A 23,103-nucleotide genomic window follows, 5' to 3' on the forward strand; every position below is an offset into this window, starting at 1 on the left:
CTAGTTTCAATAAAAAACTCACTTGTCAAAAACAATTAATTCCTTACTACTTTTCTACAAAATTGTTACCATTCTTTATTATTTTTTAAGTGGTGGATTTTGCAATGGACTTTGAACAAGAAAGGTAGAATAAAATGAAGAGAAACGTCACTCAGATAACGACCCCATATAAAAAAGGGAAAAATAGTCCCAATGATGAATTCATATTTTTTTCCCACTTTCTGGAACTCTCCCCCTTTCTTCATTACTAGTAGCTCGTCCGACAACCCATTCTTTAGAAAATTGGAAGTAGGATAATCTCTTTTCTGTTTTAAACTAGATTAAATGTCTTCACTTCCAGTCTTTCCCCACATTTTTTTTTTTAAAGAAAGTAGACAGTTTGACGCACTCCAAAAGACGAGAATGCTCGATTGAAAAGTTTTTACAGGCTCAGCAAATATACCAAACGACATTTTCGAGCCAGATGCTAATTTTTTCCCCCTTTTTACTTTTAGATGCTTCGCGCAACAGAAACAGTTTTTACACAACTTAGCCTACGTCCTTCAAATATATTTAAAAAAAAAATTAATGTAAAGAATAATAAAATTTGAAGTGATGCCTTTCTTCAATTTTCAACTTTTCGAGAGAGCATATTATTTAGCCTACTTGCTTTAAAAAATCCTCAGCATGATTCAGTTTCCAATTCGTCAGTATATATTTTATTCCTTCTCTCGCCCTAAAGCAAAAAAGGTAGTAACACCCTTGTCTACATAAGTGCCCAAGATATAATTGTCTGAAACTTTATTTCTTTTTTTATAAATTTTTATTTCTTTTACCGTATACTCTTCAGTCTATTGGGCTGTAAAAGTGGAAAGGTAATGCCCAAAAGAAGCAAGATGGGACAGCCCGGGACTACTTATTTATTAAATTCTACTATAGTATTCGCTCTGCTTTGCAGTGTCTGTACACCTTTACCATACTAATGGTTGAAAATTACTTTCATTCTGGCACCTGACTGATATGTAAAATATTTGCTCTTGGAAGCACGTTAATTACTAGTTTGAATCTTCGCGAGTTCCTCAGTAACCTATTTAGCCGTATGTCTTTAGAAGTAGAAAGCAAACTATAGTCCCTTTTCCCGTACGGTAACATTACTTGGGATAAATTCAGTGATAAAGGTCATTTCGGTGTATAAATACGCTGATCAAAGTCATTTGGCGGTATAATTGCGGTATGCGGTATAATCAGAAAAAAGTGCGGAATTTCTTTCCAAATTGCGGTATGATACCGCAAAATTCGGTATAAGTGGCAACACAGATTGTGGGTTCTGTAGACCATGCCATCTATTTCATTTTTATTTCATTTTTGTGCGCAGGTTATAGGGAGCAGACATTTAAAAACTACTTTAAACAAATTTTTAATTTGAAATTTTTACGAAATTTTGGAAAAGTAAATTTCCTTTCCCATTGCTTATTTCATGAATAAAGTAATGGTGAAATCCTCAGTCGATTTTGATAATATTAAATAGAAATTTTTTTGAACAAAAAGAAAGGAGGGACATTAAAGCTGAAAACAAACAGAAATTATTATTTATATGAGGGGGATTGTCACATCTTCAATACCCCGCTCTTTATGCTAAAGTTTGACTTTTTGTTCCAATCGACCCCTGAAACACAAGGGCCCTTCAGTGGGAATAACAAGCTTTTTTAAAAATTTGAAAAAAAAATCATTCTTAAAAGTAATCTTAAATAACTGAAACAAAAAATCAAACTTTAGCGTAAAGAGTGAGGTATTGATTAAGGGGAATGCCTTCAACTATACCCATTAAAACATACGCATTACAATTAGCATTAAAGGAGAGTTTGAGAAATGATTTAAGGATCTTTTGGGCCAAAACATTTTATACAAAACAGTAAATTACATAAATACTAATTAGAAACCAAGGTTTGTTTCATATTCGTGAAAAAGAGTAAGCTAGTGTAACTTTCCAATAAGGATTGGGTACATATTTTCAAGTTACAAACTGATGCCTTTTTCTTACAAATTTATCTTGTCAAAAATTCAAAACATATAAATAAGGCTATTGAGCCTCATTTAGAATTCAAATCTATTTAAATTTCTTTTCGCAACCCAACTAATCTTGGCAGATCATTCTGGGAACATCCGGATCTTTGCTTAGCCTAACAAAAACGGACAAAAGGCCGCCTTTTTGGCAACCAGTAGGCTTAACCCGTTGCGGCCAACTGTCTTATTTATAAGACAGCTGGTTTTACATTATCGTGGCTAAATTTACGCTGTCCACAATTTGCTTTTAGTGATAAAGGCTTCCCTATTGACCAATTTAACTAGGTTAATTTTTCCATGTCGGTTGATCATTCAATATCAGATCGGTGGCGTTATTTAAGTCACAATTAGCATAATTGCACAGCGGTAGTTTTAAAAATTCAGTAAAAAATAGTGAGCGCTCCCCTAGACAGTAGTGGCTTTAAAAGCAGTACGACAACTGTATATTTAACTGTATTCCTGAATAACAACAGAACTGACAAGTAAATTCAAAGATTTACGGCGTTTTACGTTGATGTCATATTTATAGGACAGTGGGCTGTAAGGGTTGCTTTTTGTACGTGAAATTTTAAGGATTACGCTTTTGTTACTAATTTCGCTTGATTTCTTATATATTTTTTTTTTTAATGAAATTCTTTTGGTTGGTTCACTAGATCGTGACAATTTGGGGGAAACTTGATCTACGCTTTTCGTGTTTCGTGTCATAATTCTCTCTGCAATTTTCTTCGGAGTTTTCACTTATACGTTTAGTTTACTTGTAATATCCATGTGTGTTTTTCTTGTTTTCTCTAATTATTAATCCGTTTTATCCCTCTTTTTGATCGGGAATAAGTAAAATAATAATGCTAATGTGGGTTCTTTATCATCCTTCAGTTTTAGCCTATCAGTCGACATGGAAAAAATATCTTAAAATTTTTCTGTACATTTTTCTTCGTCTTCCAGATTTCTGAAAATGAAGACAAGAAACCCCTGCATTTCACTTAGCGAAGCTCTAGAGCTCCTGGAAGACATTGTCCTGCCTGCTGATCCCAATCAGGCATCTGATGAAGAGGAAGGAAATGACGACAACATGGCGGCTCCGATTTTGAATGACATCCTAGGTACTGTTGAGGTAGATTTTGGACCAGGTCCTCTTGAAGAAAAACAATTTGAAGACATTGACAAGATCATCCTCACAGAAGAAGAGGGTGCCTCAACTTCATGGGCCACCGAAGAGGCAGACCAAAGCCGCAAACCCTAAATGGAGGAAGCAAAAGAAAGCTTTCCTTGGCAAAACTTGGGTGAGGGAGTGGCTCAGGCGCTTGAGAAAGCCCGAGAAGCAATAGAAGGAAAAACACCAGTAGAGGTTTTGGCCTTGTTTCTAGACAATAAATTCTTTAACCTCATTTCTCGTGAAACGGTTAGGTAAGCGACGTCTAAGGAAAACTTTGACTTTAGCACATCAGCTAACGAAATCCGTGTGTTATTGGGAATACTGATTTTTCGGGTTATAATAGATTGTACTCCCAAAGAGCTTATTGGGCCGTGTTGGTCTTCCACCCCTGCTTCTTTTCTTTTCAGATAAATGACCCATTTTCTTTTCTGTAATTATATTTGCCTATAAGATAATTTTAATCCTAAGTTGAATTCTGGTTGCTAAGCTAAATTCTTTCGCAATAAGTAAGCTTTGAACTAAATTCTATTTTGGACTTTCTGGTCTGAGCCATTGAAAGGTAAAGTTAAGAAAAAGTAGAATGGGTTTTGAATGGGGATCGAGAAGATTGGCTAGGCCAAGCGAAGGTCCACCCCTATTAAAATTTGTTGTAAAGAACGAATTTTTCAGTTAATCTACATCTAGATCCCGTTTGGGGAAGCCTATTCTTTCTGTTATGTGCGACCTTTGGAAAATAACAAGTAAAAACCTTTCTACAGCTGTGTAAAAAGTTTCAAGGAATCCAGACAGGGTACAAACAGAGTTACGAGATACCGTCATTATTGTATTGACAGGGGCGTTCCTTACCTCGAAGGAAATAGTTAGAGATTTTTAGTGGTGACCCGGGTCGGGTACACTTTTGGCCTTAAAGTGGCCTTGTGACCTCTCGATCACATTATGATACCCTGGGGCAGGGTATACTGTAAATTGGGTACTAATACACCCTATATTTACAGAACCGGTGGTGTAGGCGCGGGCATCCTATTATAATATTTGGCGCCGCCGGGGGCTTTTCCCTCTAGTAAGTGGTGTAGCACCATTTTTGCACCAATAAGTGGTGACACCCGTACCTTACCATAGCAGCACTGGTCGCAGCAAGAAAAGGAGCTATCGACAGCACTGATAGTAAAAGAATTCCGTGTTTTCGAAGAGAAAAGTTAACTTAGCCTACAGAGTAGCCTATTGTGATCACATATAAAGAGAAAAAAAATACGGAATCAATTAATAGAATTATGAAGGTCTATAATGGGCTGTAGCTTGTTAGATAAAAATAAAAAAGAATAACGTGAAATTAATTGATTTTGAGTTTACAGTAGGGGAATCTCCGTATTGAAAAGTATTACAGGACTCAAGGACAGATGAGAAAACGTTGAAAGTTGGGTTATTATTTTGAGTGAATTGGCGGACTTATATATAATATTCAGGGACGCAGTTTATAAGATTATTGAAGACGGCAAAGTAGGAGGATTTGTCAGTTTATGCGCACATTGGACAAGGAAGGTGGGAGCCACCGGTCCTATTGAGTAATCTGCCTAGGAAGAGATTAAATTTGGAGTAGGAGTATCCAGGGAGGATACGTGATTTGTTTTACAGGGTAGTTCCCCGGTCTGAGTTTTGTCAATCTAATTCACTAGTGGAATATTCGTGCAGTTTTTCGGTTTACTTTCTCGTTCAGCCCCTGTTAATTCGTTTTTCGGAGTTGATTTCACTCGCGTAAAATTGCTTGCTGCGAAAGAAGTCGTTATTCCCTAATGAAATCTAGATGTTCCGGTTATTTGAAAAATTGTTGATTCTCAATACACGGAGCTGATAATTCACAATAGCGATTGCGTATCATAATTTTTGTGTGTGCCAATTGCTAAACTTGCCAAGATTAACTAATTGATTAAGAGATAATATAATCGGAAAGAAGTATACGCGGTAAAATAAGGGGGTACGAAATAAACAAGGAAGATATAACATATGAAAAAACAAGACGAACTCACCCCTCAGATGCTGTGCAAAATGAAGGGGAGTTGCGGATAAGAGAAAATACGGATAGAGAACGAACAGATTCAGAAAATGGATTAAGAAGAAATAATGACAGACGGAATCAAAGTGGTACGAATAGAAGGAGCAGTGTTTCATTCAGATCCTGCAGGGGCTCAGGAAAAAGTTGTCATGTAGATATAACACAATACATATTAAATTTCATGAAGGAAGAGAGAATAGTCAGAGAACGAAAGGAAGAGGCTGATACAATAGCCAGAGAACGAAAGAAGGAGAATGATAAAATAGCTAGAGAGAAAGAAGAAAATATCACCAAGAGTTTAAAAAAAACATGATAGGCCTAATAGAACCCCGCTAGGGAATTCCAGAAAGTGAGATTTTATCACAGCTAACTTTTAGGCTGTCAGATAGCCACAATAAGATAAGATAACGTGTATTTCAAGCCAAAATGTGGCCATGTACACAAATAAAATACACTGTAACAAATTACAGTACTCGCCACAATAATAAAGAAAAAATAAAAATAAAATAAAAATAATTTGTTTAAGAATCAATCGCGAGAAAAAGAAAATTACCAGACATTAAACACTTTTACGGAAAACATGATACTTCGTTGACTACGGGGGAGGTGGACCGGCTCATAAAACAAATTACAGAACCAATTAACAAATTAGTAAAAACAACAGGTTAGTACAGAACGAATTTTTCAGTTAGTCTACATTTAGACCCCGTTTGGGGAAGCCTATTCTTTTTGTTATTTATGATCTTTGCAAGATTACAAGTAAGATATTTTCTACAACTGTGTACTAATTTTTCAGGAAACCAGATAGGATAGGAACAGAGTTACTAGATACCGTCATTATTATATTGACAGGAGGGTCGTTTCCTCCAAGAAGATAGTTAGAGATTTTTAGTGGCGACCCTTGTTGGGTACAATTTTGGCCTTAAAGTGGTCATTTCACCACTCGATCACGTTATCATACACTGGGAGCAGGGTATACTGTAAATTGGTTACTAGTGAACCCTGTATTTACAGAACCGGCATGATAGGCACTGGCATCCCACTATAATATTTGGCGCCGCCGAGGGCTTTTCCCTGCAGTAAGTGGTGTAGCACCATTTTTGCACAAATAAGTGGTGACACCCGTACCTAACCACACCAACAGTCAGTCGATGAAGATCTTGGAAGTGACATGGTCAAGCAAGCAATGTCCAGAAATCGATTCATGAAGATAGAAGAGAACATCCAAGTCTTGGACAACTACACAGTTCAACGCTTCAAAGATCTCCCAAATTTCAAGTTGAAGCCCCATTTCGACATAATTAATGTAAACTCTAAGCAGTTTGGAATTTTCTCTCAGCATCTATTCATCGACGAAATGACTGTGAAGTATTACGGAAAACTTAGCCTGAAGCAGTTCATCCAAGGCAAGCCCATTCGATTCGGATATAAACTATGGGCTATATGCACTTCGGATGGCTATGGCCTTCCGTTTTATCTGTACTCGGGAAAGGAGCCTAGTGCCCCATTTCAGACTGCTAAAGAAGAGCTGGGGTCTCGAGTCTTGAAAAAACTTTTGGAAATCGTTGAAGATGGCAACAGCCACGAGGTATATTTTGACAATTTCTTTGAAAGTCATCAGCTTTTGTGTGATCTGAAAGGAGCTGGATTTCAAGCAACTGGGACGGTTAGAGAAAACCGATTGACATGGTGCCCTCTCCCTTCCAACAAGAATGTTAAGAAGGAGCAACGTGGAGCGTATGATTATCGGTTTGATGTAGCCAACAATATATTGGTCGTAAAATGGCAGGACGATAACGTTGTATCTGTTGCATCAAACCATCTCAGCCTAGATCCACTAAGACCGGTTGAACGAGGAGTTAAGGAACCGATGGGAAAGAGGGCAGTGCAGAAGCCTCATCCACTCAGGCAATACAACCGGTACATGGGTGAAGTTGATTTACATGACTGGCTTGTCAGTAAGTATGCTGTGTCTATTAGAGGAAAGAAATGGTATTGGGCTCTGTTCGTGCACCTGTTATACATGGCTGTTGGTAATGCTTGTACATTATTCAACATGGTGGTTCACAAAGAAAAGGAAATGACTCTTGTAGATTTTGGACGGGAGGTCACACGAGCCCTTTTGAAAACAAATTACGGAAGAGGGGAACCTAAGCCTTCAATGTTAGAAGGAAGACCAGTTTCTGTGCCACCAGTCAGCACCCGATAGGATAGAATAAGACACATCCTAGTGAAGTGCGAAAAGCAGTGACGATGCCAAGGCGAAAACTGCAAGAAAAAATCGGTGAGCTTCTGTGAGAAATATTACGTCACCCTGTGCACTGGCTGTTTTGCGTCTTACCACACTAAGTTTTGATTTGTTTGGGTTTTGTGTGGAATTTAATTCAATCTTTGGTATTAAATATATACTTGATGAAATTGTGTATACTTTGATACCATTAGAACCGACTGTCCTATAAATTGGACAGCTTGTATCTCTGAAACTGGAAACAGGAAAAATCTATAAATGCAGTTTTGGCTTACTTATATGATAAAAATAAATTGGTGAAAAGGACTACTAGAATCTCCGACATTTTTTTTCTTGGGTCTTAACGGGTTAAAATGTTTATAACGATCAGTTAAACAAATATTTACAACACTCGATTCTCTGGAAGAGTTAAAACACATCCTTTTTCAGCCTTTAGAAGTAACTACATCTAAGAGTAAGAGCTATTATTGTGGGCTTGACATTATAATTTTATTGCAAAGCCTAGCTCTGTTGTCTCTCAGTGTGTCGACATCTACATAGAGTAACGGCATTGCTTTGAGATTACAGGTTTAGTGGGTGCAACGAACAGTTTCCAGAGAAAAAAAAACAGATTTATAAGGATTTATTGGAGCTTTAGGAATTTTACATCAATAGCCTAATATTTTCAATCATTTTAGATGTTTTAAATCTTTGCCCACGAAGAGTCTATTCTCAATGGCAAACAATATGTTTTGTAAAAAGTCCCAATGAATTTATCAAGTTTTTAATAATACCTTTAAATAAATAGGGTGGGGCACTGAAAAAAATACAGATTATAGGAGATTCTGAATAATCAGCAAATTTTAAACACAAACCTTTCATTCTTTTTGGTCTTGGTGGCAAAAAAGTTAATCTAGTGAATCCTTTTAAACAGCTTAGAATACTAATTTTGCCCAATTTCCTATAGAGGGAAATGATACCCTAGGGTATGTTTAGCAAAGTAAATCTTCATAAGCTCTACTTTAGTGCTTGTCTGGCTAATGCTAATGAAATAAAATAAAATGGGATGAATGTAAAATAGTTTAAAAACAAATTTGGGCTATACATTTGCACATTAGCGGGGTGGGCGTAAAAGCATAGCATATATTAAATACGAAGCATAACCTAACGTAGGTACCTTTTTCTCCCCCTAAACCCAAAAAAACAACAGTTTACATATCGTCAACGCATTGAAAACCCGGCTAAGCATTCAAAACTGTATAGAAGTGTTTTGAATTAACCCTTTCAAAACGGGTATTCTGCCGCGTCTCCAGTTTGACATGTATAAAAGAGCACGTTTAAGATAGAAATAACCTACTTTTTATCAATTTTCTAGGGATGGAAATGATACCCTATGGAATGTTTAGCAAAGAAACTTAAGGTAGTAAGTTTCTAACCTTAAAGTTTTGATAATTTTTATTCATAAAAGTAAAGAGAAGTGAAAACATTTAAAATGTAATTTGTTTTCAGTAAACCGAAAAATTATGTTCTGGTCTTGAGTAACCTAACTTATGTTAGTTTCTGCTCGTATTTAGTTTGACTCGGCTATTTGTAGTAATTTCTGTTCCTTTTGAGTTTTCTTTAATTATTGATTGTGGTTTCTGGTAGTCTTATGCCTGGAAGAATATTTGACTATTTGTGCTTATTTTTGGCTAAATGAAGCTATTTACTTTTCTTTAAAAACCTGCTTTGTGGAAAAAAGTTTTAAACTAATTTCTGTTCGTTTTTATTGACTTTTCATAAAAAAGGCAAATTAATACCTTTTCAGTTGTTTTTCTATAAGAATCAAAAGTTTGGGTTGATATTTGTATGCTCTTACAAAATCTATGGTCTTTGACAACCTGGATACACTTGCAATTTTTTCATTTATTTAAATTTTAAGAGCAGAAGTAGTAATAGTAGTAGCCGCAAAAATTTCAACTTAATATCCACAGTTGTTCTAAATATGTTACTGAGCAGTCTTATTGGCAACCATAGACAAAATACGTTCTGATTTAGTTTGTAAAGCAACATTTATTTTTAGAGCATAATGGGCTCTTCGCATAATTATGAGGGGTTGACATGCCCAATGTCCCTAAGGACATAGTTGCTGGACCGTTCTACTATGTTAAAGAAAATGACTGTCTCAAAATTTTGACTATATGTGCTTCGAAAATGAATTGGCTTGAGAGAAAAGCTACTTACCCTCCTATCTGTTTTTACTCTTAAAAAGGGCACTATACCTTTTAATTTCACTTCGAATTAACTCCTTTACAAGTTTCAATTATATTTCTAGTAATTATAGAGTGGTGCTACCTATGATATTGCTTACATGCTCTTTTGAAAACCTGTATGCATAAAATCTTTTCATTCAATTTGTAATTGGTAGATAAAGAGTGTTCTAAATCTTGTGATAGGTAGATTTATTTTGCCACTTGTAATTGGGGAGAAATAGTTCAATGAGGAATTAATTTGGATTGGGGAACCACCAGTCTAGAAGCGTAACCACATCTCCTGGAGTCATTTCCTTGTCAAGTTCCTCTAATATTACATGGAGATCTAATTCCCTTTGGGAGTGTTTACCTATGGAGACAATTGAACTAGTTACCTACTATATAGCGTGATACAGACATATATAAAAGAAAAATACAAATAACACGATAATAGATTTATTGAGACTTACATTTAAGTATACAGCATTTTAGAAATATAGACAAAGCTTCAAATCAATCGTACAGAGAGAATAATCTTTCCTCAATGATCTTTGTATTCATAAAGATCCTTCCTCCATGATTTATATATTCATAATCCCCCTCAAAACACCTTTTACTACCTTATAACATGGGTTTTGCTTCTAAGCAATAACAACTATTTCACGATTGGCCTGAATTCTCTTGGAGGATCCCCCACCTTATTCTTATGCTTACAAAATAAGATTATTATGCTTTCAGACGGTCCAATAATGTTCCCGCACCATTTTGATCTTTAAACGCTCACATTCCTAAGAGTACTTCCAAACTATGTTTAAAATAATGTCCCACTATTTTTGTCGAGTACTTCCGCGAAATTCAAATCCGTCTCATTTGCTTTGTACTGCAATTCAACACGTAGTTTCTTCCACTTTTCACATCTGTCAAGAGCTTTTGAGAATATTCAAGTCCCTCTTGTTCTGTACAACAAAAAGTGTGGAATTCAACAAAGTACAATAAAGTATGCTTGAAATAACGCGAATATTAATCATTGTTTTTACTTGGTTTTTAAAGGGATATTTGGTTGAGAATAAATGCGGTTTTCTTTCCCTGTTAGGAATTTAGACGAAAGTTTGAAATGGGATTCAAGCGCAATTAAGGGGAGTTTAATTTATCTGGGAAGTATTTTCAGAAGGAAATATGTTTCTTTTATTTTAAATAATTTTATTCTCTTCTCACGGTACATATTACCCTTCCCATTATTTAATGGCGTCCTCATCATAAGGACTTGCTTGCCCTTGTGTTTTGAAATATTTCAAAATTAATTTATTATTTGTCTTATATAATTTTGTATCAACATCATTATATTTTTCCTTTTACGTAAGCATCCCTGACTAATTTTTTGTTTTTTCCTTAGCATTACTTTTCTTATTTTATTATATTTTTTTAAGGTTCCTCTATCGGACTAAGATCATCTATGGTTACAGCTTAGCTACTACACAAATTTTATTTTGTTTTCTATTTCTACATTTAACACCGATAACTCTTAAATTTCCAACATTATCAAACATTATCATGGGATATGTTTTATGTGGTTGGGACTTTGCTACCACTACTTTAAGATTTCTCATAATATGATTATACCCATATTATTTGAAAATTTACCATTTACAAGTCTTTATCTTATGCTAACTATGGGATAATTATGCCTTCTATCTACGCTAAGTTAATAAAGTAATACAACGATTCTACAAATAACTCTATTTAAGGAACTAGCAATACATATGTATATATAAACGATTTAAAACATACAATACTATGTTCAACACATTCACCGGTAAACATAAAACATTTTCACTGGGTATGTTTGTTATATAATTTTATTGATAAGTTATCGAAATTATTGATTTATCAAAATTATCAAAATGTGATACATGCAAATTCACACCTACTTCACCATCTTACGTGTCTCTTATCATACTCACTCATTTTGTTGTTGATTATTGTCTTTCGCTCTTTTCGTCTGGTGTAAAAATGTTAAAACACTTACAGTATAGTTTTTCACAAAATTGTTCGAACATGGCTGTGTTCATCTTGGACGAAGGGCTTTCTCTAATTTGTAAAACGAGAATTGATACTTCCAGGCAAAGGTGCGTTGAAATTTGATATCAGAGTTCATTTTCACCTGCTATCTTTGGATAGCTCATTAGGTATCTTATCGTTGAGGGATTTATCACTGGGATTGTGTCGTTAATAGATGGATTGGTTTTTTTTTCAACATTTCATTCTTTGGAGATTTTTAAAGCACATAGAGAATGTGTTTCTCGTATAAAATTATTCGTGCGTTTACTTTGATATTATGTTTCTCGTATAAAATTGTTTCTGCGTGGCTTGAATCTATTGACGTTGCGGTTATTTCTTGATTAATCACAGGGGGATTGATGTCTATATTTAGAATGAGTCGACACTAAATTTTAGTAGCTCCTTCAACCTATTGTCTTTAACTTGTGGGTGAAGTATATTGTCACTCAGGGGCTAGTAACTGGGGTTACTTTTGCTTTCTATGATTCAATAGTTGGTCTTCCGGTTCCTTCTTCAGAAACTATCTTTTAAAATTCACGGGATAATAGAGACAGGAGCTTTTGGACCATTGTTTCCTCGGGATTCAACACGTTAATCTATGACATGTAAATTGATTGGGTTTATCAAATATCATAACCATATAGTTGTATGGTATATCGGTCCATTGGGATTATCATGGAGATATTTAAGCATTTAAATATTATGCTGTTGATGGGGGTTCTCTGGATTGTTAGTTTTTATACAATTCTGTAATAACATGATTACTCAGACTTATTTGGTATTGTTACCTGATTCTTAATATGGTGTGAGATAGTTTTTGGTAACAGCAATTTTTGTCCTGACATGGTTGCCTGGGATTTAATGTGAGCACTCTTCGTTGGTTGAGGAATGATAAAGATAGATGCTACTGGGTTGTATCTGCAATGGATTGTGCATTTGTAATGATTGATTTCCAATAGGTCATTCCAATTCCTGGAATAAAAAAAACTAGGCAGAATCACATGTTCTTCATAACGGGTAAGTCATAATACATAAAAGTGATGGTAAGCAATACGATTGGGCACATTTAACGGTGATAATTATGTTACAAGACAACATTAAACAAATAGACTGATATTATTACACATATATTGATTTTGAAAATGCGACAATATTATCACACTATTTTAAAATATATAGAATTTCCATTGGAAAATCTGAAACAGAGATATTTCTTCTAAATTGCTGCCTTAGAAGAACGACGATATTAAGAGATTATGGTACCTTTAACATGAAGTAATGTCTCGTATTATACTCTTTAGCATATTTTATTGCACACATTTTATTTAATGTCCTTCAACGCTTACTTAATTCTACATAAGGTTTAAAACAATCGTTTAAACATAAGCTATACTACATCATTAAATGTGACTTTAACAAGATAACAAAACTTTAAATAAACTTTAACAAGAAACAAAACTTTTCTCACAACCATCAACTTTGAAAGATTTTGGCTTTTCTTCAGCTCTCTCTTTTTCTCTTATATCAATTTCAGCAAATTTATGAATGGTACTTCTGAATTCGTGTTTGCGGTCAGATTTAAGTTCCTGCTTAACATACACACTTGTAAAACTGGGTACACACTGTGTTCTCAATTTTTTTGAAGAAGGATCATTCTCAAGCAACAATGTATGAGTGTTATCTAGAAAACAATCATATTAAATGACAAGTCTTAATAGAAAGTCACAAGGGGGCCGTGGGTCTTCCAACCTTCGAATCCAAGCAAGAAAAGAAAGAGTATCTTGAAACTCTAAAAAATCTCCAAACGTACCGCATCGCAGAAGGACCTCTAAACTGTACCAAAAACGTTACAGTTGTACAACGATAGCAAGGCTGCCTCTGATTTTAATTTAATTATGGGTACTTTAAACACCTTGTTTTCTCGCTTACTAGAAGATATAAAAACTAAACTGGCCTGATTCAAGCTATGAGCTTCCTCTTTTCTCTTCATTTCCCTTCTCCACCTTTTTTCCTCAGTCAGATATCTCTACATTTTAAAAATCAAGGTTCAGATGAGTTTCAATTGTCCACTCAAGAAATTAGTATTAATAGACAGATCCCATTTTTGTTTTAAATTTCTGAATTATTCACAGCTGCGTATGACTAAATCTAAAAAACCTGACGGATGAAAGTTTATTTGAGCATAGGTATTTCGATTATTTGAAGCAGAAATACTTCATGAAACTACAACACTGCAAAATATTTTTGTATTTTTTTTAAACTGTTAAGGATGTAGAGATGCGGCGGTAAAACTACCAGCCCTCCTCCCATGCCTCTTTTAGCTACCGACCTCCAAGACCTCTGATCAAAGCTCTGAAATAGCAATCTTGTGTAACTTAGTCTAAATTTCAAATAAGTATGTCTATAGAAATTACAAAAACCCCTAAATCTCTTGTAAAAAGGTCTTAAGTTATAGAATTACCATTGTTTATTTACAAATTTTGTTGTTGGGAAATAGTCGTGTTTGAAATAGTCTTTAAAAGGCTAAGGGTATTGAGATGACAATTTCAGAAAATTTTAAAAGAGATGCCGAATAAATTTGAAACTCACCATAAGCCAATTGGGATATGGAGTACCAACAGTATATATGTAACGGCTTTGGGTACGGAGTTTAAACTCTCAGAGCATTTTGAGAGGGATATTGAAGAGTAATTGGAGGGCAACTAACCCCTCTCACCCTTTTGGACGCTCTCCCCTCAAGACTTGTAGAAATTTTGAAGACCATTTTTTTCAAAATTGTCAAAAGGTCTAACAATTGTGCCTCCGGAGATGCCATGCCCCCAGAGCCCCTACGACAAGATATAGAAATTTTTAGGTTTCTTTTTTTCCTTTTTTTCATTCTCAAAGACATAATTTCCAGAACTTTTAACTACGTTGAACAAAGTGGCTATCTCAAAATTTTGATTGGATGTGTTTGGAGAAATGGTGGGTGTGAGAGGGGGGTTATTTGCCATCCAATTACTCTCGACTATTAAAAAGGGCACTGACAGTTTCAATTTCCAATCGAATGAGCCCTTTTAAGTTTAAACGACAACATTTTTTGTATAAAACTTATATGTCCCCAGGGCAAAGCTTTTTAGGTTTCTTTTTTTCCTTTTTTTTGCATTCTCAAAGACTTAATTTCCAGAACTTTAGCTACGTTGAACAAAATGTTTATCTAAAAATTTTGATTGGATGTGTTTAGGGAAAAAGTGGGCGTGAGAGGGGGGTTAGTTGCTCTCCAATCATTTTCTAATAATAGAATAGCACTAGCCCTTTCAATTTCCAATCGAATGAGCCCTTCTTTAAGTATCTACGACAAACCTTTCTATTAAAACCTTATTTGCCCCCAGGGCATAACTCACAACCCTTACCCTGACGGCTATGGGGAGTTGGCATTTCCAAAGAACCAACTTCCAGAACTTTCAGCTACGTTGAACAAAATGACTATCTTAAATTTTGATTGAATGTTTTAGGGGAAATGATGGACGTGAGAGGGGGGTTAGTGGCCCTCCAATTATTTTTGTTTATTAAAAAGGGGACTAGCCCTTTCAATTTCCAATTGAATGAACCCTTTTTGAAGTTTTTATGACAACGCTATGTATAAAAGCCTCATATACCTCCAGGGCATAACTTACACCCTGAGGACACTGGGGGGTTCATCATCCTCAAAAACATTATTTCCAGAACTTTCAACTATGTTGAACAAAATGGCTATCTAAAAATTGTGATTATCTGTGTTTGGGGAAATGTTGGGTGTGAGAGGATGGTTAGTTGCTCTTCAGTCACTTTCGACGATTAAAAGGAGCTAGCCCTATTAAATCGGCACTAACCCTTTCAACTTCCAATCCAATGAGCCCTTTTTAAAAGTTTTTACGACCACAATTTCTATGAAAACCGTTTATGCCCCCAAGGCATAGATTACAATCCTTGTCCTGAGGGATATGGTGGGGGAGGGGGTTGTCTTCCTCAAACCCCTAGTTTCCAGAACTTTCAACAACGTTGAACGAAATGTCTATCTCAAAATTTTGATTGAATATGTTTTGGGAAATGGTGGGCGCGAGAAAGGGGTTAGTTACTCTCCAATGACTTTCCACTATTAAAAAGGGCACAAGCCCATTCAGTTTCCAACTGAATGAGCCATTTTTAAAGTTTCTACGACAACGTTTTATATAAAAACCTTATATGCCCCCAGGGCATAACTTTTAACCCTTGCCCTGAGGGATATGGGGAGAGTGTCCTCCTCAAAGATACAATTTACAGATCTTTCAGTTATGTTGAACGAAATGGCTGTCTCAAAATTCTGATTGGATTTGTTTGGATAAATGGTGGGTGTGGAAGGGGTGTTCGTTGCCTTCCAATCACTTTTGGCTATTAAAATGGGTACAAGCCTTTCCAACTTCCAATCGAATGATCCCTTTTCGAAGTTTCTACGACAACTCTTTCGGTACGAAGGTTCTTGTCTAAAAGAAACAAAAAAAAAACATTGTGCGAACATCGTTCTTTACTTTGGCAGCGCGATTGCAGTGCATATGACTTAGGAATTATGTGATACCTTATATATTCTAATCCATATTCTAATACGCAAATCCAGTTTAAGGGTGTCAGAATCAGGTTTTAGCTGTTCAGGTATACTAAGTAATACCTCAAGAAGATCATCATCATGTTTAGGTCATTACTTCAAAAAACTCTTCATTGTGATTTGAATATGTACTGAAAATATATAAACACTTTTACTTTTATAATTTCAATATCAAATAATATTAAAATTTTGATTACTAAATATCAGTATATGTATATTGAACTGACAATGCACCTTCATTTGTATTTTTTTCAGTAAAGTGTAAATTATGTTCTGGCCTTGGGAAGGCATAGGGGTTTTGAGCCCAACTCATGTTAATTTCTGCTCGTTTTGAGTTCGACTCGTTTATTTATTGTAATTTCTGTTCGTTTTGGGTTTCATTTATTCATCGATGCTGATTTGTGGTAGTTTGAATCTTGGTAGTTTATTTGTTTTTATTTTTGCTCATTTTTGGTTTAATGAAGTTCTTTACTTTTCTATAAAAACTTATGTTGTGGAATTTTTTTTATTAGTTTATGTTTGTTTTATATTGACATAGTCTTTTCAGGGAAAAGAAAATTATACTTTAAATCTTGTCGTTCTTTTAAGACTTTATTATTTGGCCTGCTATTTGTATGCGGGTGAAAAATTTTCATAATTTTTAACAACATACACCCTTTTAAAAATCTAGACACAAATAGTAGTGTTTAGTCTAGTTTCATACCTCCTCTAGTTGACCTGAAATGGACAACTTGATACCATTAACAAAAAAATCTGTTTACTTTCTTTGATAGCTTGGATATACTTACGCTGTTTTGAATTGGTTAAATTTTAAGAGCAGAAGTAGCCTCGATAGTTTGAACATAATACACTCAGTCGTTCCTAGGATACTGCTGAGATGTCTTATTGGGAATTAGCAATAATACAGTGCATTTGAATTTAATCTTCAGACAACATTTAGTTTTTAAACATAATGGGCAAATGGGAGGTTGGGCAAGGTAGCCGGATTAGGTGTCCTTCAATCTCTTTAGAATATTAAAATGAACATCAGCCCTTTCTATTTTCAGTCGAATGAGCCCTTTTTCAAGTTCCTATAACAAATCCTTCGATACGAAATACCCTGGTCTAAACAAAAAAAATAATACATTATACCCACATCGATCTTTATTATAAGAATTTCAAGCCTTCCAATCGTTTTCAACTGTTAAAAAAAGCAATAGGCCTATCGATTTCCAATCGAAAAAGTTCTTTTTGATTTTCTACGACAAAGTTTTCTATAAACAACTTATATACCCCCAGGGCATAAATTGCAACCCTTGCCCTAAGGGCTGTGAGGGGATTTGTCATCCTAAGAAACCTAATTTCCAGAACTTTCAACTACGTTCAACAAATTGTCAATCTAAAAATTTTGATTGGATGTGTTTGGGGAAATGGTGGGCATGAGAGGGGCTTTAGTCACTCTCCAATCACTTTCTACTATTGAAAAAGGCACTAACCTGTTCAATTTCCATTCAAATGAGCCCTTTTAAAGTTCTTGCGACAACGCTTTCAATATAAACCTTATGTGCCCCCAGGGAGTAACTTACAACCCTTGCTCTGAGGGCTGGGGAAGGGGGTCGTCATCCTCAAAGACCTAATTTCCAGGTTGTCATACTACGTTGAACCAAATTGCTATCTCAAAATTTTGATTGGATGTGTTTGGGGGAATGGTGGGCGTGAGAAGGGGGTTAGTTTTCCTCTAATCACTTTTGACTATTAAAAAGGGCACTAGCTCTCCCAATTTTCAATTGAATGAGCCGCTTTTGAAGTTTTTACGACAACGCTATCTATGAACATCTTGTATGTCCACAGGGCATAACTTTACAATCTTTGCCCTGGGGGTTCTGGGGGATTTTTAATCCTCAAACACATAATTTCCAGAACTTTCAACTACGTTGAGCAAAATGGCTATTTCTAAACTTTTATTGAATGTGTTTGGATAAATAATGGGCGTGAGAGGGGGTTTAATTACTCTCCACTCACTTTCAGCTATTAAAAAGGACACTAGCCTATTTAATTTAAAACCAAATAAGCCCCTTTTGAAATTTCTTCAACAACTTTCTATATAAACTTTATACGTCCCCAGACCATAACTTACAACCCTTTCGCTATGGGCTTTGAAGGGGTTATCATCCTAATAGACCTAATTTCCTGAACTTTTAACTACGTTGAACAAAATTGATATCTCAAAATTTTGTATGGATGTGTTTAGGAAAATGGTGAGCGTGAGAGGGGGGTTAGTTTCCCTTCAATCACTTTCGACTATTAAAAATGCAACTAGCCCTTTCAATTTCCAATTGAATGAGCCGTTTTTGAAGTTTCTACAACATCGGTTTCTATAAGGACCTTATATGCCCCCAGGGCATATAACTTACAACCCTTGCCCTGAGGGCTATGGGGGAGAGGGGTTGTCCTCCTTAAAGACCTAATTTCCAAAACTTTCAACTCGGTTGAATAAAATGGATATCTAAAAATTTTGAATGGATGTGTTTGGGAAAAAGCTGGACGTGATAGGGGGGTTAGTTGCCGTCAAATCACCTTAGACTATTGAAAAAGGCACTAGCCCTTTTAATTTCCAATCGAATGAGCCATCTTTCAAGTTTCTATGACAAATATTTCAATAAAAACCTTATATGCCCCCAGGGCATAGCTTGCAACCCTTACCCTGAAGACTCGGGGAGGTTTGTCCTGCTCAAAGGTATAATTTTCAGAAGTTTCAACTGCGTGGAACAAAATGGCTATATCAAAACTTTAGATTTGATTGGAGAATTGATGGGCGTGGAAGGGATGTCAGTGGCCTTCCAATCACTTTTGACTATTAAAAAGGGCACTAGCCATTTCAATTTACAATTGGTTGAGCCTTTTTTGAAGTTTCTGCGACAACACTTTCTTTAAAAACCTTATATACCCCCAGGACATAACTTACAACCCATATCCTAAGGGCTGTGGGGCGTGTCATCCTCAAATACGTTATTACCAGATACTTTAAGCTACGTTGAACAAAATGGCTATCTGAAATTTTGATTGGACGTGTTTGGTGAAAAGGTGGGTGTGAGACGGGAGTTTGTTAGTTAGCTGCCCTCCGATCAGTTTCGATTATTAAAATGTTTCTAGCCCTTTGAATTTCCAGTCGAATGAACCTTTTCTGAAGTTTCTACGACAACGTTTTCTATAAAAACCTTATATGCCCCCAAAGCATAACTTACAATCCTTGCCCTGAGCGCTGTGAGGGAGTGTCTTCCTCAAAAACATAATTTACATGAGGAAATCAACTATGCTGAACAAAATAGCTATCCCAAAATTTTGATTGGGTGTGTTTCGAGAAATGGTGGGCGTAAAAGGGGTGTTAGTTGCCTTCCAATAACTTTCGACTATTAAAAAGGGCACAAATCACTCCAATTTCCAATTGAATGAGCCTTTTTCGAAGTTTCGACGACGACTTCTTCGATACGAATTGCCCTGGTCTAAAGGAAAAAATAATAATTAATACATTGTGCAAACATCGTTCTTATATGCCCCCAGGGCATAACTTAAAACCCTTGCCCTGAGGGTTGTGGGGGACTGTCCTTCTCAAAAACATAATTTGTATCGGAAAATCAACTACGCTGAACATAATGGCTTTCTCAAAATTTTGATTGGATGTGTTTGGGGAAATAGCGGGGGTGGAAGGAGTGTTAGTTGCCTTCAAATCACTTTCGACTATTAAAATGGCACAAACCGCTAAGATTTCCAATCGATCGAGCCCTTTTCGAAGTTTTTGCGACAACTCCTTCGATACAAAGTGCCCTGTTCTAAAGAAAAAAAAAATAAATAAGTAAATTGTGCCAACATCGTTCTTTACTTAGGCAGCAGGATTTCGCTGCCTATGATTATTTGTTGTTCCTTTGTTTATAGCTAATTATTAGTTTGTAGGTGAGTTGTATGTGCCCGTCATGTCGCACGTGCTTTTTGTATCTTTCTTGTGGCTGGTATTGGAATGTTAGTTAAGTGTATTTTGATGTTAAATAATATGAACTGAACTGAACTTATAAAATTATACATTGTATTTATATGTTTTTGTTTTTTTTTCCTTTTGTAATATAAATACCTTTATTTTCAATATTGTATTAATACAATTTTTTCTGTCTCAACACTGAGGCTGCCTTGTTGCTTAAGGGCCTGTTAATTTTAAAGAGGCTTTCAGGAATATCATATTTTGCTTATTAAGATACACTCGGGACCATCTAACTTGATTTTATTTGTCATCTCTAAGTTAGAGTTGCATATCTGTTATTTCCTACTAATTACTAATTTCTATAGTAAAATCATATTGCAAGATTGTTGCTAAGAGTTAATAGAGCTTCATTTTTCTCTATTATTCTTTAAAATTTACGTGTTAAAGTGTAAAGATTTTTACGTTTGAAAGGCAGTTTCTTATCATGTCAATTATTTCTTCATAAACAACTTACATTGAACTACAACCTTTGATTTCAATAGTACTGCTCAGTGATGCATAAAGATTTTTTGTTGTAAAATAATGTATGTAGAAATAAACAGTTCCTCCCCATGCCCAGAAACCTACTAATTGAAATTGTTTCCTTAGAGAAAAGGATACATCCAGACTATTCTTGTTTACTCCTTTGACAGTAAAAATGTAACCTTGTAAATGAAAGAAAACATTGAATAAATTTATGTATATGACCAATAACTGTTCATTTTTCCTCGTAGGCCTACTTGTAACAATTTAAGCTTCATGCGGATACTTGTATCTAAAACTTATATTCACGGAATACTTTTTATTTTTGCAACCAAAATTTAACGTGTTTTTTTATGCATTTTTAACCTGTTGTCGACGAATTTTGAAGTTACCACTAACAAAAACCACCAAGTCATTTCAACCGTAACCTAGGCTATAGATGAAAGATGAGATAATTTTTATTTTGAACAAATAATTACATCATACTTAACTGGCACTTACCACATTTTTTAAATAACATTATCAACAAACTTGGAAATCGTAAGAACGTATGACGTTTTATTAAGCCACCATTGTGGCTTGAGCAGCGTCACACAATCTTTCATCATAAACCAAAATCATTCGATCTTCCTACTCTTTTCTTACCTTTCAATACTGTTTAACTCTCCCGAAAAATAACAAAAAAAAACACAAAACAAACCCCCAAAAAATAAAAAAAGATAACAAACAACAATCAAAAATATTTAATTCCCACCCAACAAATACTTTTTTAATCTAATTTTAAACTGAAACTGGTTTTTTGACTCCCTAATTCTCTCCAGGAAACCATTCCACAAATTAACTGCATAATTTCTAATTACAAAACTAGATTGACTCGTACTCCTTACTTCTGAGACTAAGCTTCCACAACCTCTAGTCCTATATTGATGATAACCTGAATTAAACTTTAAAAAATCTCTAAAATATTAAGGAGATATTCTATTAAGCACTTGTTAAGTAAACACTCCCGCCTGATGGTCCCTGATCTAATGAACATTTAAAATTTTTAAACTTATGAAACATTCACACTTGTGCTCATACTGAACAAACTCACCCAGTACTCGAATCGCCTTATTCTGAATAATCTGCAGTCTTTTAACATTTGAAGAAAAATTAGATGAATAAATACAGCAACCATAAACAATAAAAGGATGAAAAATAGTATGATATATATTTCTTAAAACAATTAAAGGTAGCACGTGTTTCAAACGCCGCATCACTTCAAGACCTCGTGCAAGTTTAGAAGAAATCATATTTATGAGTTTCTTCCAACTAAAATTATTATTAACATAAAATCCTAAATAATTATTTTCAAAAAGCTGTGAAAGTGACAAATTTTGAAATAATATAGAAGCACTATTTACAACTTTTCTACCCCACTGAAAATCATATAACATATAAAATCATATACAAGGAGGTAAACACCAAAAGGTTTTCCATTGTTCGGTTTGCTTTATCCACTATTTCTTGCAGTGACCGTGCAGAAATCGACAAAGCAGTATCATCTGTAAATGCTATGACAGTTGCTTCAGACACGTAGAACCTCAGAGTATCCAAGTGTGAAACTACCACAAATCAGAATCGATAAATAAATGAAACCCAAAACAAACAGAAATTACAATAATTAACCATGTCAAACTCAAAACGAGCAGAAATTAACATAAGTTGGGCGAAAACCCCTATGCCTTCCCATGCCCACAAAAGAATCTGCACTTTACTGAAAAAACATAATTTTTTTTTACTTTTGTAACTTTAATAAATCAAATATTATTAACATTTTAATTACTAAACTTCAGTATATGTATATTAAACTAACAATGCACATTCATTTGTATGTTTCAGTAAAGTGCAAATTTTTTTTTGGGCTTCGAAGGCATAGGGGTTTTGCGCCAGATTTCAATATAAACCTTATATGCCCCCAGGGCATAACTTATATCTCTTTCCCTGAAGACTTTGGGGGGAGTGTCCTGCTCAAAGTTATAATTTCCTGAACTTTGAACTGTGTGGAACAAAATGGCTATCTCAAAATCTTTATTGGATGTGTTTGGGGAAATGGTGGGCGTGGAAGGGGTGTTAGTTGCTTTCCAATCACTTTCGACTACTAAAAAGGGCACTAGCCATTTCAATTTCCAATCGAATGAGCCCTTTTTGAAGTTTCTACGACAAAGCGTTATATAAAACCTTATATGCCTCCTGGGCATAATTTACAACCCTTGCCCTGATGGCTG

Source organism: Artemia sp. Qi Xiang Cuo, chromosome 10 (assembly GCF_049724085.1).
Source record: "Artemia sp. Qi Xiang Cuo chromosome 10, ASM4972408v1, whole genome shotgun sequence".
Lineage (NCBI taxonomy): Eukaryota > Metazoa > Arthropoda > Branchiopoda > Anostraca > Artemiidae > Artemia > Artemia sp. Qi Xiang Cuo.